This window comes from Macrotis lagotis, chromosome 2 (assembly GCF_037893015.1).
Source record: "Macrotis lagotis isolate mMagLag1 chromosome 2, bilby.v1.9.chrom.fasta, whole genome shotgun sequence".
NCBI classification, from domain to species: Eukaryota; Metazoa; Chordata; class Mammalia; order Peramelemorphia; family Peramelidae; genus Macrotis; species Macrotis lagotis.
Window position 1 is genome coordinate 298,189,644 of NC_133659.1, and position 16,984 is coordinate 298,206,627.

Consider the following 16,984-nt stretch of genomic DNA (forward strand, 5'->3'; position numbering starts at 1 on the left):
AATACAGTGCTGGCCCTAGAATCAGGAGCACCTGAGTTCAAATTTGACCTCAGACATTTAATAATTACTTAGCTGTGTGACCTTGGGTAAGTCACTTAACGCCACTGCCTTGTAACCCTGCCCCCCCCAGCCAAAAAAAAGCAATAATCTTCCATTGATGGTCTGATTGCAAGCCATGAAATGCCATTGGCCTCAAAACCATGAAAGTTGTAGGTCACTCAGTAGGCATTGGAGAAGCACACTATAGACATGAGTAGGGACCAAATACAAGAATTATTCATGAGAATCCTAGTAAAGGACATTATTGGAGAGATATAAAATGCTATATTAGAGATATAAAAAGATAAATCAGTCAGATGACAAAACTTTTTGTATAAGCAATAGAAGGAGGCCTCCAGGACATTAGGTGGATGCTTGAGTTTACAGTCAAAGAACCCAAATTCTAATAACACCTCTTCCACTTTCTACTTATGTAACTAGAAACAAATGATCTAACATTTCTCACTCAGTTTCCTCAGCTATTAAAAAAAAGACAAGATTAGATTAATCAGTTATCAAACTCATTGCCCACAACTGATCTGTAATCTTCCATAGTGAACCCTGAATAAGATTAAAATGTAATTGGTAAACATTTTAAAAATAAATAAAAATGCAATACCTCATAGATACTATTAATTTTGTGATTTTTAACTGACATGAGGCCACTCTCTATTTAAGTTTGTCTCCACTGGACTGAATTAACCCTAATATTATATAATCATAGGACTTAGAGTAAAATCAACCCACATGAGAAGATTTGACCTGCAGCATTGAAGAAAGTGTCCACAAGGATGGGAATATAATATCTGTAGCCTGCCTTGATAGCATAATTCAAACTCAAGGAACAATGAGTTGTAATATATATTTATATATATATATATATATATGCACATGCAAATATAATGAATGTATTTGTCTGTAACTATTTATATCTTCATATATGTATTCCAAAAGTTTTAGTAAAACTCATAAAATTTATTGGAAATATGCAGACTCTGCACTAGAAAGAATATTGGCCTTATATTCAAGAAAACTTGATTTTAAATATCGCTTCTAGCACTTCCTTCCTATGTGAAGTCCCTTACTTTTTTTGCTTCCATTTGCTGATCTATGACATGGAGAAAATAATGCTTACAGTACCTATATTTCACAGGCTATTATATAGAATGAATCAGAAAATGATTGTAAATCACTTTGTAAAATTTTATGTATTATATCAATAATGGTTATTACTTGGAATAATAAATTCCCATTCTGCAGAGCACCAATTGAAAATTATTGTGGAGATTGGGGACCATTTTTTTCCAATCAGGGAATAGTTATTGAACTTTTTCATGGTTTAGTGGAAAAAGCAATGAAATTGTGGTCAGAGGTCAGAAATTCAAATCTCACTTTTTGACACTGCTTCTATAAGGTGAATGAACCTTGACCTTGGCCAAGTCACTAACCTCTCCAAGCTTCTCAGTTTTCTCATTAAGGAGTGGAGTAAATGCCCTATCTGAGGACCCTTTCAGTTCTGGATCTTTGAGCCTATGATACTAAATTATCTTCTACCAAAGAAAGACACAGAAAAAGTTTCTGGAAATTCATCCTTAACAGATAAAAAAGAAATGATTTTTCAGTTGAGTCTGCAACCTGATCCACCAGAGCTGAATTGGCTGTTCTATTAGGATATCTCCAAGAAGCAGCAAGCCACAGGAGCCCTAAAAATGAGGCAAAAGAGGCTGTTTACTTTGCATGGTGATGAGAATACTATTAGCATGTAATACATACTAATAAAAAACACTAGGAAAAATGAAAGGATTAGCTTTTAGACTTGATGGTGCACTGCATGGGGTAACTTTTTTTATTTTTTAAGAAAAGGTTCATTATGACTGTGGAGGTTTTAGCATTTCAGTCAGTCAATTATGCTTACAACTGACAAATGGCTCATTATAAACTTTAGGATAATATTATAAAAATTATTTCATTATCCAGAGTTCTTAACCCCTATCTTTTTTTTAAGTGAATCATTTCCTCTTCTTTTTAAGGTAAACATAAAAACTATTGAATATTTTAGTTTTCATTAATTGGGTTATAGAATGAGACATAGTAGGGACCCTAAAGGCCATCTTATTCAACTCCCTTATTTTCAGATGAGGAGCTTCAGACCAAGAGACCTTAAATGACAGATAATAATCAACAAATACAAGAATTTGAAATCATTTGCTATTATTCTCCTGTTCCATATTGTCTCCAAGCCAATGTGACTGGTTTTATGCAGTACAAAAGAGAAAGGGAAAATTGGCAGGCATATATGTGAATTAGATTATAACGATATTATAAAAACCAGGTAAACTGAATGCTGGGCTTTCTTTTGAATGACCAAACACCTATTTTCCATTTTCTGAATTTCTCTTGAAAATCCATTTCTTCCTGAAAATATTCTTTAGTTTTATATTTAGCTACTGCTTCCCTTTCTTTCTTTCTTTCTTTCTTTCTTTCTTTCTTTCTTTCTTTTTTTTTTGCAAGACTTTGGTTCTGCTTCCCTTTGTGATGTACATGTTATTCTGTCCTTTATTTCTTTATTCAGGCCTATATTTAGCTTAGATTAGTTACTAAAACAGCAATAACAACAACAAAAACAGACATTCTCTGGGTAGGGCTCTGACCAATTCAGTCCCTTTAGAGATCTATGATCTCATTGGCATGGGTGTTCAGTCCACAGCTCACCACCCTTCCCAATTTTTCTCTGTCTTTTCATAAGTTTGCCATGGGGGCTCATCTGATATTCTAGGTGGTCTTCCTTCCTCATTCTTGATACAGTGGAGATTCTGACAGAACGCAAGACCCATCCTTAGGTTATCCTTAGTTCTTGCCACATGACCAGTTCATCTTTTGTTTCCTTTCACATATTTCTACTACATCCTCCTTTACATTTTCTTCCTAATTCCTTGCCTGTAAGTCCATTCACATTCACTCTCCATTGCCCTTGAATGATATTCTGCTTTGAGTCTTCAGTCTTTGTACAAGTCAAAGTCAAGCAATGAGTCTAGAAGGATGTTGAATGATGATATTCCAAGAATTATAATTTTATGTTTATAAAATACCTTGCAAATACATTTAATTATTTGAACCTCACAACTGTCCTGTGAATTAATATTATAGTGTGTTTAGGTGGGTTGGTGATGAGTGTTGGATGCAGTTAGGAGTGTGCTGATAAATGCTAAACAGACCAGTTTTCTGAATTGAAAAGAATCGCATCCTTTAGAATTTGAAAGGAAGATCTTGTATACACTTTTAAGTTGAATTCACATTATTGATTTCCTTCACCTTTTTCTAAAACCTAGACAATTAGCAAAACAAACATCAAAGCCTTTATGTGTAGTGTTCACCCAGAAAATTTAACAGTCAATCTACTCAGCCCTTTATAGACTGATTCCAAAGCATCCTTGGCCTTCCTATTGCTGTCTACACTCGGAAAAGACAACAACCAGCCTTGGATCTTTACTCTGCTTGTCAAGAGCAAGATGCCAGCAAGATCTTTCAATGACTTAATGAGAGAATGCAGTGCAGAGTATCTTGTGGTCACCAGGTGGTGCTCCCCACTAGTAGTAACCTAGAAGGTATGATCTGGAATTATGATCACCATGAGCAAGAATGTGAAATTGGCCCTCAATTCATTGAGTCTTCATTTCTCATGGAATAAATTGACCTCTTTAGTCCCTACCCCCAAACTCATAGGAATCACTAATTCTTAACCAATGATCAATAGTTTATTTAATTTAGGAAACTCAAATGAACAATAATATAGCAAACTTCCATGACTCTTTAGCTTGAGTTATTTGTTTTTTCTCCTTCCCTGAGCCCCTCCCCTTCCAAGATGATCTGAGGGAACAGTCATGAAAAGGGCTGGGCATGTTTAAAGGAGTGGGGACGTTTTTCAGCAAGTTGTTCTGATCATTTATCAATAGGGGAGTGCCTCTTGTTATAATAAACTTGACATCATGAGATTTTGACAGAACAGTTGTTTCAAAGATTTTCCCCCCTAGTTACTTGCTATCCTTCTAATTTTAATTATTCCAAAATAATAATTCTAAACTCTAAATAATCTTATGGGAAAAAAATGCTCCAATTAATGATTGGCAGCTAGGTGGAGCTTGGAGTTTGAATCTGGCCTCCAACACATAACATACTAGCTGTGTGACCTTGGGCAAGTCACTTAACCCAGAACCATCTCCAGCCATCCTGCTTCATACTAGCCCTAGGACCCAGATGGCTCTAGAGGAAAAAGTGATTTAGCTTAGCACCCCCTCACTCAGATCCAATTCATGTGCTTGTCACCTCCCCTGATGTTGTGGTCCTCTTTGAGAATGAAGGACAAAATGATATTAATTATAGAAATGCAAATTAAAGCAATTCAGGGTCTACATAAGATGAAAGTATTAAAAAATAAAAAAGGAAAATGATAAATATTTGGGAATCTTTAAGGAAACAGGAAGATGAATGAATTGTGGTTGGTTCAGCTGTTCTGGAAAGCAATTGGTAACTATAGCCTCCAAGTTAATTTAAGTTACACACACACACACATACACACAAACACAAATGTGCATGCAAATATATATGTCTATGTTTATATATATGTATATATATAGGGTGTATTTGTGTCAGAACTATAACTCCAAAGTTCATTATAATATTATTATTAATATAATAAATTACACATGCATATTACATGTGTGTATAAGTATCTGTGAATATTTATATGGTCTTATATATGTGCATAATATAATTTCACAAACATGTGCATGCACGTACATATGTATATGTTTTCATCTATAGAGTATATTTGTGTCAGAACTTTAACTCCAAAGTTTAACAAATTATACACACATATTATATATGTGTGTCTCTATGGTATCTGTGTGTGTATATAGTTTTATGTATAAATATAATTTCACAATTATAAATATAATATATATAATTTCACACACACATACACACACACACACACACTCACTCCTGAACATACACTACCAACATGAAATACCAGTGCTAGATCTATGGTTTCATAAGAAATGACCAGAGTTGACTAGAGACTAATCTGAGAAAACTTGAATGAAATTATACAAATCAGGAAAACAACCTTATAAACAAACAACTTTGAAAGACTTAAGAATGCTAATTAATATAGTCTCTTACCATGATTCTATAGGAGGGATGATGAAACATGTTACTTCTTTCTTCTGACAGAGAGACAATGAACTCAAGTGGAGACTTGAGAAATAATTGAGGTATCATCAATTCGGAAATTTACTTTGCTTGATTGTGTATTTTGTTTATAAAGGGTTTGTCTTCTTTTCTTAATGGTGGGAGAGATAGAATATTTCTTTGTTTTAATTGAAATGAATTAATTGAAATTTCTTTTAGAATAATGTGCTCTAAGGCAAAAAGAAGAAAATGAAATTGTGATCTGGAACTCCTTTCAAGGACAAAGGAAACAAAAACTTCCTAACTCTAAGTAATATACTTCTATACTCTTCTGCTAACTTCCTCGAATTTCTATGATTCTCTCTTTTTCCCCCTGGTGGCCTTAGGAATCTCAGAAAACTGAACACCAATAACTTTTAAAAAATATTTATTTTATTTTTAATTCATGAAATAAAACAAGAATTACCATAATATAGTAGAATAAAAAAGATGATTGTATATTAAACTGCAAATCTATTATGTATAACTTGCTATGTCTTTTAAAATATATAATAAAGTTATCATGTGACTTTCTTTTTTTTTTCTTTTTTGCTTCCCCCCCATCCTAGAGATGGTTATCTCTAGACACATATATGTATACACACACACACACACACACACACACACACGCATTATCAAAGTATAATAATTACTAGAAGTTTTCCAACTATTCCGGGTCAAAGGCAGATGTTTCTTAGCTATTGTGAGGAATGAAATGTGTCCTCACACTTGGAAAGAAAGACTTCTCCAGCCCTCCCTAGTCCAGAAAAGATTTGTGTTCTTTATAATTTGAAAAAATACTTGCCCTGCCCTCCTGGTACTTAAACTGAAAAAATTCTTACCTCCTTCAGACAAAATTGCATTGCAGAAGGATGGTTCTCTTTGATGTCAAATAATAGCATGGACTCCAGGTAAGTTTAAGGTTTTTGTCTACTCTTATTATGTTATTTCTGTTCCCATTCCCTTGTTAATTTTCTGATCTCCTTCTTTTGGTGTGGTCATTACTAGAATGGTTTCCACGTAAGTGTAAGAATAAATCCCAGAGAATAAAACTTCAAGTCTAATCCACTTTTAGTGTTGTTCTTATGTTTATTTTAACCCTACGTTTTAAGATTCTTCATTTCAGAATTCACTGTGTATGTGTATAGAGATATGTGTGTGTATAGACATATATGTAAAATCATTTTGTAATTTTTTCTATTTATAGATTCTTTCTCTAGGTACAGTTAGAGCCTTCATATGTTCACATGTCCTTTGTATTTAAGTTGGGTATTTATGATAGTCAGAATGACTTTTAATACTACTTTATAGAGATAAAGTGAGACTAATCAATTCAATTACATACAATGCTGGATGCTGAGCACAGAAAAACAAGGATGGAAATAGTTTCTGATCTCAAGGAGCTATGAGGATGGCAAGGTTAAGAGACTTACTGTGGTTATAGAGAAAGCAAGCATGAAAAGTAGTATTCAAATTCAGGTTTTCTCTGACTCCAGTTGGTCACTTTAGCTAATAATCATTTATATTATAATTAGATAAGAAGAGAAGTTGCTTAGTTACAGAGGCAGAAGATCTGCCTATAGCAGAAGAGAGAGGGTCTTTTTACTAAAAAATTCTTTTCAAATCAAATGAGATAAAATATCTTTCAAGTGCTTTGCAAACCTTAAAGTGTTATATATTTTATATAATTGGTATCTATTATTATTATTAATAATAATCTTCACCCCATCCCCACATCTATCTTACACACACACACATACCCCTTTAATTTAGTAAAGCTAAGACAGAACTGGTCCCCTGATTGAGATCAGTCAATTCATTTTAAATAAACTGCAATTGTTAAGCACCTACCACAGGTCAGATTCCAAACTAAACCCTGGGGTGGATGGGTGGAATACAAAAGAAGTTAAAAAGATAGTCCCAGCCCTCTCTAGAGGTTCGAAATGTAATGGGAGAAGATGAAACATAAAAAGAAGCTAAAAGTAGAAATGAATAATGAAGTTCTGTAGTCATCTGGGAGGAGTGCTCTGATATTCTTTCATCTTTCCAATAAGAGGAAGGGAGGAACCCAAGGAGCAAAGGGGACTAAGAAGGTGAAATGATCTTAGAGGAAGATGCCTTTATGGAGGCAATGACTAAGACAACCAGGTAAAGAACTATGAGATGACTATCCTGGGTCCTCTCTTTAAATAGAAGATCTGGAAAATGTACTTGTGGTTACATAAGGTGGGGGGTGGGAGGCATAAATCTAAGTTCAGAACCCCCACTAATTCTTTGACCAAAACCAATGACATCCTCGAAACCATTTTCTTCCATTCCTCATTGTCCCTAAATAACACAAGGTTCTCAAAGGTTGTTCATAAACCTAATTAATCACCTCTGCTACAGTGACTTTTTCAAGTGCAGAATCTAAACCATTGGCTGATGATGAAAAGGTGAAAGGAAGGGTTAGTGGATTTGAGGATCCATCATATCAGAAAGTAATTTTGTGCATTAAAAGACATTAATATCTCTGATCTAGAATAAAATCTATACAAATTTTATTTATGAAGCAGAGTATAACGTATAAACACTTGTGTTTAGATTTCAGTACGTGTGGACAAAGGTCCAACATCTGTGGGCTATTTGGACGTCTGAAATCATAGCAATTTTAAGAAGAAAAGATTTTTATTTTTAAAATAAAGAAGAAATCCCATATTATTAACTGTAAAACTTTACACCTCTCAGCTGCCAATTGTAATCCACAAGGAGCCAGAGTTCCTAGCCATTTACTACAGTCTATGTAAGGAAGGGAAAAAAAAATAAAACCCTCTTGTCCCCTTCCATTTAAATAGGAAAAACAAACCTCTCATGCATGCCACCCTACTGGGGAATGATTTTATTCTTGGGCAGGGAGAGAGTAGTAAAATCTGATAAAATCTTCAGACTAAGAATATTCCTGGTTTCTGTAAAGCAGTGAAATGAACCACTGAGTGTCATTGAGACTCAGCCAGACTAAGTTTGTATAGAGTCTGTGGATGATAAGAAGCTCCAAGAGTATTTTTAGAACTTTTAAAAACTTAAATCGCTTTATCGCACCATTACTACATTCATTAGTCTTGCCTGTAATGAGGGGGTGCTTTTTGTGATTATGAAATGTGCCAAATTAAGCAGAATGAAATAACTTTGAGCTTTCTTCCTTTAACTGCCTCTGCATTTTTTTACAGTTCTTTGAGTAGTGATTTTCTTAATTTTCAGTTAATATTTATCAAGGACCTCCTGTAGGCATTGCACTCTGCTAAACACTTGAGGAAAGATATAGAGATTAATCAAAGATGGGCATGAAAAGCTCTAGTGGGTAGAGACCATGCCACCCACATAAGTAATAAATTGGCTCAGTAAGAAGATCCAAACAACTTACTTGAATGTTTATTTAAATTCAGAATTGAAGATAGGGATTTTTTTTTCCTACTCAAATTACATTTTTACTTTCTCCTTCCCCACTTCCCCCAACCCTCTAAAATTCCCTGTTGGCTCTTGTCTCTGATATTCCTTCTTTTCTCCACATCCTACCAGTAGGTAACCCAGAAATAATCATCCTGAGCTCAACATAAGTTCATCAAACTAGAAGGGATTTCAAAGGACTCCAAGTTAAATCTGTTTGAATATTATATTTATTATATAATATATTATGTAGTATATCAATTCTGTTTATATCACTTATTTTACCTGGGCAAGTGATTTATCTTCTTCAGAAATTACTTATGTGGGTCTCTGTCCAGAGTTTTCCATGCCTATCTTTGATTAATTTCTATATCTTACCTGTAAAAATGGAGGGGTTAGATGAAATACTCCTTAAATTATAACTCTAAATCTGTAACTTATAAGTCTTAATAAAAAGATTTTCTATTGTTGATGAAAATCATAGATTTTTGGAATCATTGGCATCCATCCGATAATTGGAGTAGTAAGAATGAATGAAACCTTTGAAGAAAGAACATCAAACAAAAAGGTAGAGACAAGGAGGTCAATGCTTCTGCATGTTCCCCTCCACCACATTGCCAAAATTTCCCTTGACAGCTGTTGAGTCCCTTTCTGGAGTCCCTCAATTTTCCCCAGGCAAACTTTGGAGGGGTGGGAGACAAGGAATACAAGATCTCCGAGCACTCCCCAGTGCTTAAATGTCCTTCCAGTCTCAAATCCACTCCCAAAGCCCTGGCACTTAGTAAGATAAGACTCTGGTGTTCAAGGACACCAGGTGAAGATAATTTACAATGCTCCCATACAAGGTTCCCAACAGACAGCTATTACAACATCCAAGAGATAATGCTTGTGTTCTTTCAAGTTTCCTATCATTGTCATCTCACCAATCTGACTCCTTATGAGTCCCAACAAGGTCCCTACTAGCTTCTTTCGCTCAGAACTTCCTTTTCTTTCTAGCCTAAGATTATGTTCTGTTTGAACAGCAGCAGTTTTCATTTCCTTTGTTGAAGTTGAATGTTCTCTAGTAATATTTCTTACTCTGAGAATATCTTGGCTTCTGTTCTTTCATTTTCTCTTCATTCAAATTCTTCTCCCCTTTCTCTCCCAAACCCTCTTTGATGGATTGGTTGATGGATTTCTACTCATGTGTCTATTGTCTTGCATACAAAGTTATAGCACCAAGTGATCAGGTGCATTATAAATGTGTATATATATATTATTTACATGTATATTTATAAATATATGTATATAAAGTAATTATCCTAAAATGTATCTTAATATATATAAAGTATGTATATAAAAATCTCAATATGTATATAAAGCAATACATATATATGCATATAAGGTAATTATCTTAAAATGAAAAATTGATCATGTCACAACCTTACTCAATAAACTCTGATGGCTTCCTATTGCCTCCAGGAATAAATACAAAATTTGTCACTAAAAAATCCTTCATAATTTAGGCCTCTTCTAGCTTTTAAAGTCTTTTTTTTTCTCCTTACTCCTCTGACATATACTCTTCCATTCAATGAAATCGGCCTCCTGGCTATTTCACCACCATGATATTCCATCTCTTGGCTGCAGGAATTTTTTTTTCATGTTCCCCAGTCTGGAATACTCTTTCTCTTACTTTCCAGTTGCTAACCCTCACTGAACTGCTTTAAGCTCCAACTGAAATCTCTCCTACAGGAAATATTCCCACATCTCTCTTAATTATGGGGTTTCCTTACTTTTAATTATTTCCTATTTATCCTGTCTAAAACTTACATCATATTTCTTTGTTTGCATGTTGTTTCCTCCCTTAGACTGTAAACAAATGGAAAATGTTGTTGTTTCAGCCATATCCAACTCTTCATGACCCCATTCTTGGCAGAAAAAATGGTTTGCCATTTCCTTTTCTGGCTCATTTTACAGATGGGGGAAACTGAGACAAACAGACTTCAGGATCACCCAACTAGTAAGTGTCTGACACTGGATTTGAACTCATAATGATGATTCTTCCCAAAACCAGACCCTACTTTCTGTCCACTTCTATTCACGACCTAGCCACAGTCTGCTTCATATATAATCTTTTACCTATTTTCTCCTTTATTAGATTCTAAGCAACTTAAGGATAGGCATTGACTTTTGCCTCTTTTTATACATTCAGGGTTTAGCATAAATACAGTAGATATTTAATAAAATCTTATTGAATCAAAATTGATTTCTCAATTGTCAGTGATACTTAGTATAATGGATAGGACCCTGTACTTAGTGGTTTAAACCCTGCCTCGGATACTTCACTAGCTTATTAGCTGTGTGATACTGGTAAAATGAATAAGTTGGATGCCTTGGTCTCCAAGATCCCTTTGAGCTCTAAATATATGGTTCTTTGATTCAACCTCCACATGTTAAAAATCTCTAATTCACTTTATTTATTATCCAAAATCTTTGTACGCTAGGAATGATATTGGCTCCATAAACTCAGTTAGATTTATTTTTTTCTCCTCTTAAAAGGCAGGGAAGTGACCGCTGGGAGTTGCTCAGTGCAAGGTGCTGAGGCTCAGGTTACTAGGGCTTCCCCATGACTTAGGACATAAAAGGAAATTTCCATGAGGTGTCAGGACCTTTAGATTTGGCAGATGTCCCATACCTATGATTGTCATCATATCCTGTTAATTAGATGTATCTGGACTAGCACTTTAATTCTGGTTAATTAAAACTCTCCTTGTCAGCTCCTAAATGACTATCTCATTTTTTTCTTCTGCATGAAATAGGTCTGAGTCAAGTGTGGCCTACAATACTTTGTACTGGAAAAGTCATAACTAGAAATTATAATACCCAGTTCAATGACTGCTTGGTACAATTTCTATAAAATGTGCCCTCAAATCAACTTTGTAATTCTTGATATGAGAATTACATAAGTAATAATTAAGACAATTCACCGGAGTGGGAGAAAATATTTGTTATGATAGTGGTTTAGGGAAATGTAGATAATATAAGAGACATCCAGGTCTACCTATAGAATTTGAGATCCCATATTTTTTTATGGAAGCATAATGAGATTTCCCTCTTATATCAGGGTAGAAGGTTATATTGATATTGTTACCTGCCCTTCTTAAGAGGAAGCATTCCTACTTGTGGAAGGACATGAGAGAGGTCAGTTTTCCTGGGAAGAAGTGACAGAAGGGAATCCAGAGGGTGGCTCCTGCAGGATGGGGACAGGTTGGTGATTTTTCTATGGGACAGGGCAAAGGCACATACTGTGTGATCTCCTTCATCCAGTAGACACCTAATCTTCACTTTCCCTCATACTCTTTTTTTCCTAAAAAATTTTATTTCCGAGAATGAGGTTAAGTGACTTGCCTAAGGTCAATTAAATAATTGCCAGGCAATTATTAAAAGTCTGAGGCCAAACTTGAACTCAGGTCCTCCTGACTCCAGGGCCGGTGCTCTATGCACTGTACCATCCAGCTGCCCCTCTCATATTCTTTCAAAATATGATATTTAAGTAAATATTTCCCTATTCTTCTGAAAGAGGTTATTTGTTAACCTCTAATGTTAAACCTCTAATGTTTCTGCCTTCCCACCCTGAAGCAAAGCCTCCCAATGATCCCACAGAGGTTACAAAACTATGCTTTGGTGAATAGATAATTGAGACCAGGAATAGCCTTTCTAGTATTTCTGCTTCTCTTCTAAGTAATTGTTTTGCATAAATTACTGTGCGCCTCCATTGTTATTCTTTCTACATCATACCTGTGTTTTTTATAGTATCTTCTTGACAATTCTAACAGAACAGTTTTATTCCCAGTCTTTCCATTTTTAGTTTAAACATAAATCCTCTTATCTAGGAAATGTAAAATGGCAGAAAGAGTACAGACTAGGACTAAGACTCCAGAGTAATAGATTCTGGTCTCCTTAGGGATGAAGCTTATAGGTTCAAGTTTTCTATAAAATAATGATAATTTCCTGGGTCCCTTAAAATTTTAAATGCTCTTGTTTCCTTACTGCTATATATCTGCTATGCACTCGTTGATGCTCTTATTTCCCTTTCTTTCCCCTCCTTTCCATCTTCCCCTCTCCTCTCCATCCATCCAAATCCTAATCATTCTCCAAATTCTATTTATTTCATTAAGACATTCCTGATCCCCTTAGTCTGCAATGCTCTTTCCCTGGTTTGGAATATGTGTCGTTCAATCTAGTGCTAGATTATATAATCTGTTCATAATCTGTATTTCATAAGCATCTTTTTTTAGTTTTTTTTTTTGCAAGGCAAATGGGGTTAAGTGGCTTGCCCAAGGCCACACAGCTAGGGAATTATTAGGTGTCTGAGACTGGATTTGAACCCAGGTACTCCTGACTCCAGGGCCGGTGCTTTATCCACTGTGCCACCTAGCTGCCCCTTTCATCAGCATCTTGCAGAGACAGAATTATATCATGGGGATTGTTAAACATAAATTGCTCTTCTGGGTGGCTTGACCCTCCCCAAATAAAATCTAGGAAATTTTGAAAATATCTCATATCTAGAGAACTTAATTGACCCACCATGCTAACAAATGCAGGCTACCATTAGATTTAGAATTTGGGAACATATTTAGAATCAATATTTATTCAGAACAAAAATGAACAATGTTTTCATAAATCAATCACTCATAGCTCATGTAATCAGTCAAGACAGACTCATCATTTCTCATTCACCCAGTGTAGTTTAGCTCTGAAAACCTTCTAGAGACCTACAGCTTACGAAAAAATGTATGGATATTGGAAGTTCAGAATCTCTCTCTCTCTCTCTCTCTCTCTCTCTCTCTCTCTCTCTCTCTCTCTCTCTCTCTCTCTCTCTCTCTCTCTCTCTCTCTCTCTCTCTCTCTGTTTCTCTGTCTCTCAGTATCTGTGTGTGTGTTTCTGTCTCTGTTCTCTCGTCTCTATCTCTCTGTCTCTCTGTCTGTCTCTCTGTCTCTCTCTCTCTCTGTCTCTCTCTCTCTCTTTCTCTCTCTCTCTCTCTCTCTCTCTATATATATATATATATATATCTGTCTCTGTCTCTGTCTCTGTCTCTCTCTCTCTCTCTATATATATATATATATTTGTCTCTGTCTCTGTCTCTGTCTCTCTCTCTCTCTCTCTCTCTCTATATATATATATATATAATATAATATATATAATCTGTCTCTATCTCTCTGTCTCTGTCTCTCTGTTTCTCCATCTGTGTCTGTCTCTTTCTCTCTGTTTCTCTGTCTCTCAGGCTCACACAAAAAAGAAAGAAAGGATTAGGAAGGAAGGAAGAGAGGAAAGAAAGGGGGAAAAAGGGGGAAAGAAGGAAGAAAGAGAGAGAGAGAGAGAGAGAGAGAGAGAGAGAGAGAGAGAGAGAGAGAGAGAGAAAATAACTCGGAAAAATGGACCAACTCACCCAACAAAATTGTATGTTCCATCTTCATGGACCCCAAACTTCTGCAAAGAAGTAGGAAGAAGTTTTGTCTTACATTTCTTTCTTGACACCAAGCCTGACCTTTATGACTTCATAATTCTCAATATCAGTTGTTTTATGGTAGCTTTTTTTTCATTTATATTATTGTAGCCAGTGTATATTGCTTTCTGCTCTCAGCTTACTTCTTTCTGTATTATTTTGTGGAAGTCTTCCATCACTTCTCTGTATTCATCATGCACATCATTTTCTTTACATTACAATTCACGTACCACAATTTCTTTAGCAATTCCCTAATTTATTTATATTGTTTTCAATTTATCAATAGTTCCCCCAAATGTTATTAAAAATATTTGTTCTATATGGAGACTTGCGTTTTTTACATTGATTTCCTGGGCATTTTTAATCTTAGTAAGAGACTATCTGGGGCAAAGGTTATGAACAATTATGTCATGTTTTAGGATAACAATTACATCAACAGTGCATTGGTGTATATGTCTTCCTACCCCATTAACTACTTCCCATCTCTTGACATTTTTGTCAATTTGCTGGATGTGAGGTGAAACCTTAGGATATTTTGATTTTATTTCTTTAATTATTAATGATTTGAAACATTTTTTCATATCATTGCCTATAGTTTTCAATTATGTTTCTTACAACTGTTTATTCATATTTCTTGATCCCTTCTCTGTTGCAGAATGTTGAATATATTTATTACTTGTATGCATATCTACAATCTCAAAACTTTATCAGAGACAATTGCTGCAAAAAAAAATCTTCCCCATTAGACTACTTTCTAATCCTAGGTGCATTAATTCTCTGTGAGTAAAAAGCTTTTCAATTTTATCTGAACAAAATGATCTATTTTACTTTTTTGTAATTGCCTCTGGCCCTTTCTTGGTTAAAAATCTATCCTTTATCCCCAGTTCTGATTCTCTTCTAATTTTTTAATGGTATGATCTTTAATATTCAGGTCACAAATCCATTTCAAATTTATTGCAAAATATGAGTAAGATATTGATCCAAATCTAATTTTTTTCCTGACTGCTCTCCACGTTTCCAACAGTTCTTATTAAACAGGGAGTTCTTTCTGCATTTTCACATTTATTGAACTGGATTATGCAGTACAATTATTAATGGTCCTTCCTTGTCCAGTCTATTCATTGTTTAAAATTTCCATCTTTCAATCAGTAAAAATGGTTTTGATAATAATTGGAATATAAAATACTTTGAGGTCTGTAATTGCTATTTCCCCTTTTATTCTACTTTTGCATGATTCCTTTTGATATTGTGAAGCTATTTCTTCCAAAGGAATTTCACTTTGGCAAAATAGGTTGAGTGAGCCACTAAATCCATAAATGAATTTTGGTAGAATAGTCATATTTATTATTATGTCAGTCATGGATATTGAATATTGCTCTAATTATTTAAATTGTTCTTTCTTTAAGGAGTATTTCATAATTGAAACTATATAGCTAGTAAACTATGATAAACCAACTCTCAAATATTTTATATGTTTTGTAATAATTTGACTGGAACATCCTATTATTGTCCTCTGAATTTTTTTATTATTATATTGAAATGCTATTATTATAATATTGAAATTATATTTTTTGTGGGACATGTAGGTATTTGCTCAATGTTTGTTGAATGAATGGATGGAATTTTGTGATTTCCAAGACATAAAAAATCTATTTTCACCAGATTCCAGGACCCCCTGCCAGTATATTCAGAGCATAAGTTCCTTCACCAGTATCACATATAGGGCTCATTACTGTAGCGTGGCTCTTGTAGCCAGAGTTTCTTTGCCTCTTTTCTATTCACTCTATTTCCTTTCCCACCCCAACATCCCCCAAAACGAAACACAAAAACAGCCAAAAACCCAAAGAAACAACTTCTAGCAGGAAGAAAAGAGTTGGAGGACTTACTCTTTTGAAAGTGGAATTTCCAACATTTTAATTACATCAGATTTAGATGTTTCAGAAATCCTGTGCTTGACGCAAACCCTAAATGGATGAGAGAAGCCTTTTCTAAAAGCTAGGTAAACTCTTCCTAACCCTTGTGAGTTGGTTAAAAGCCCAGGGCAGATTTGTTTTCCTAAGCTCTTGTAACCCAGTTAATTTGTTGAAAAATGCTTGTTATCAAAAATATTCCAAATCCAAGGACCCTCCTGAGAAAAAAATGCTTACCTAACAGAAGGATGCCATTGAAGTTTTTTGCCCAAGTGATGTATTATTTCAATTACATGACAAAGTCGCCTGGGCTCTCTCTTGCTGGCTGTGGAAAACGTTATGTTTGCAGAGGTTCCTTTTTCTGATTTTTGTCAACTGAGACTGAGACTCATCTTGGCTTTCAAATGTCACATCTAAGGTTGACTCTGCTCTGAATCCATTTGTACTATTGATAGAATCTGTTTCTGGCACTTTGGGCCGCCTTTCATCCTAAGGCAATTGATCTCCAGGGACAAAGATGACCCCCTAAGCTTATCAGCTGCTAACTAATTCATAAAGCTTATACTGAAGAAAACAGAACTAAGATTGTAAAATCTGGTGCTTTTTGGATACTTAAGCTCTTGTTCCAATGGCACGGGGTAGCAGACAATTCTTTGGTTTCGAGCTATAGACTTATAAATGTGACTCTCAAGTAAGCCAGTCATAAGCAAGGGAAAAAATAAGTAAAATAAACCTGTTAATGCAACACTGAGATTTTCTATTTTTATCCTGAAGATTTAAAGTTCTTATCACTAGAATAATTTATTAGTGCTCCATCTTATGTAAAGACACTTTGGCAGTAAAGGATTTGAAGTCAGGAGAACTAGGGCAAAGTCTTGGTTCTGATATCAATTAGGTA

The 16,984-nt window shown here is 34.9% G+C and overlaps 1 long non-coding RNA gene across 1 annotated transcript in view; it reads right to left on the bottom strand.

Moving 5' to 3' along the window:
• The window catches only part of LOC141515166 (uncharacterized), an 86,496-nt gene extending 72,339 nt beyond the window's left edge, over positions 1-14,157 (bottom strand). The window contains exon 1 of the long non-coding RNA XR_012476233.1: positions 14,120-14,157. This is a non-coding gene — a long non-coding RNA (uncharacterized LOC141515166). The remainder of the gene's footprint in view (positions 1-14,119) is intronic.
• Positions 14,158-16,984: the final 2,827 nt, after the last annotated feature.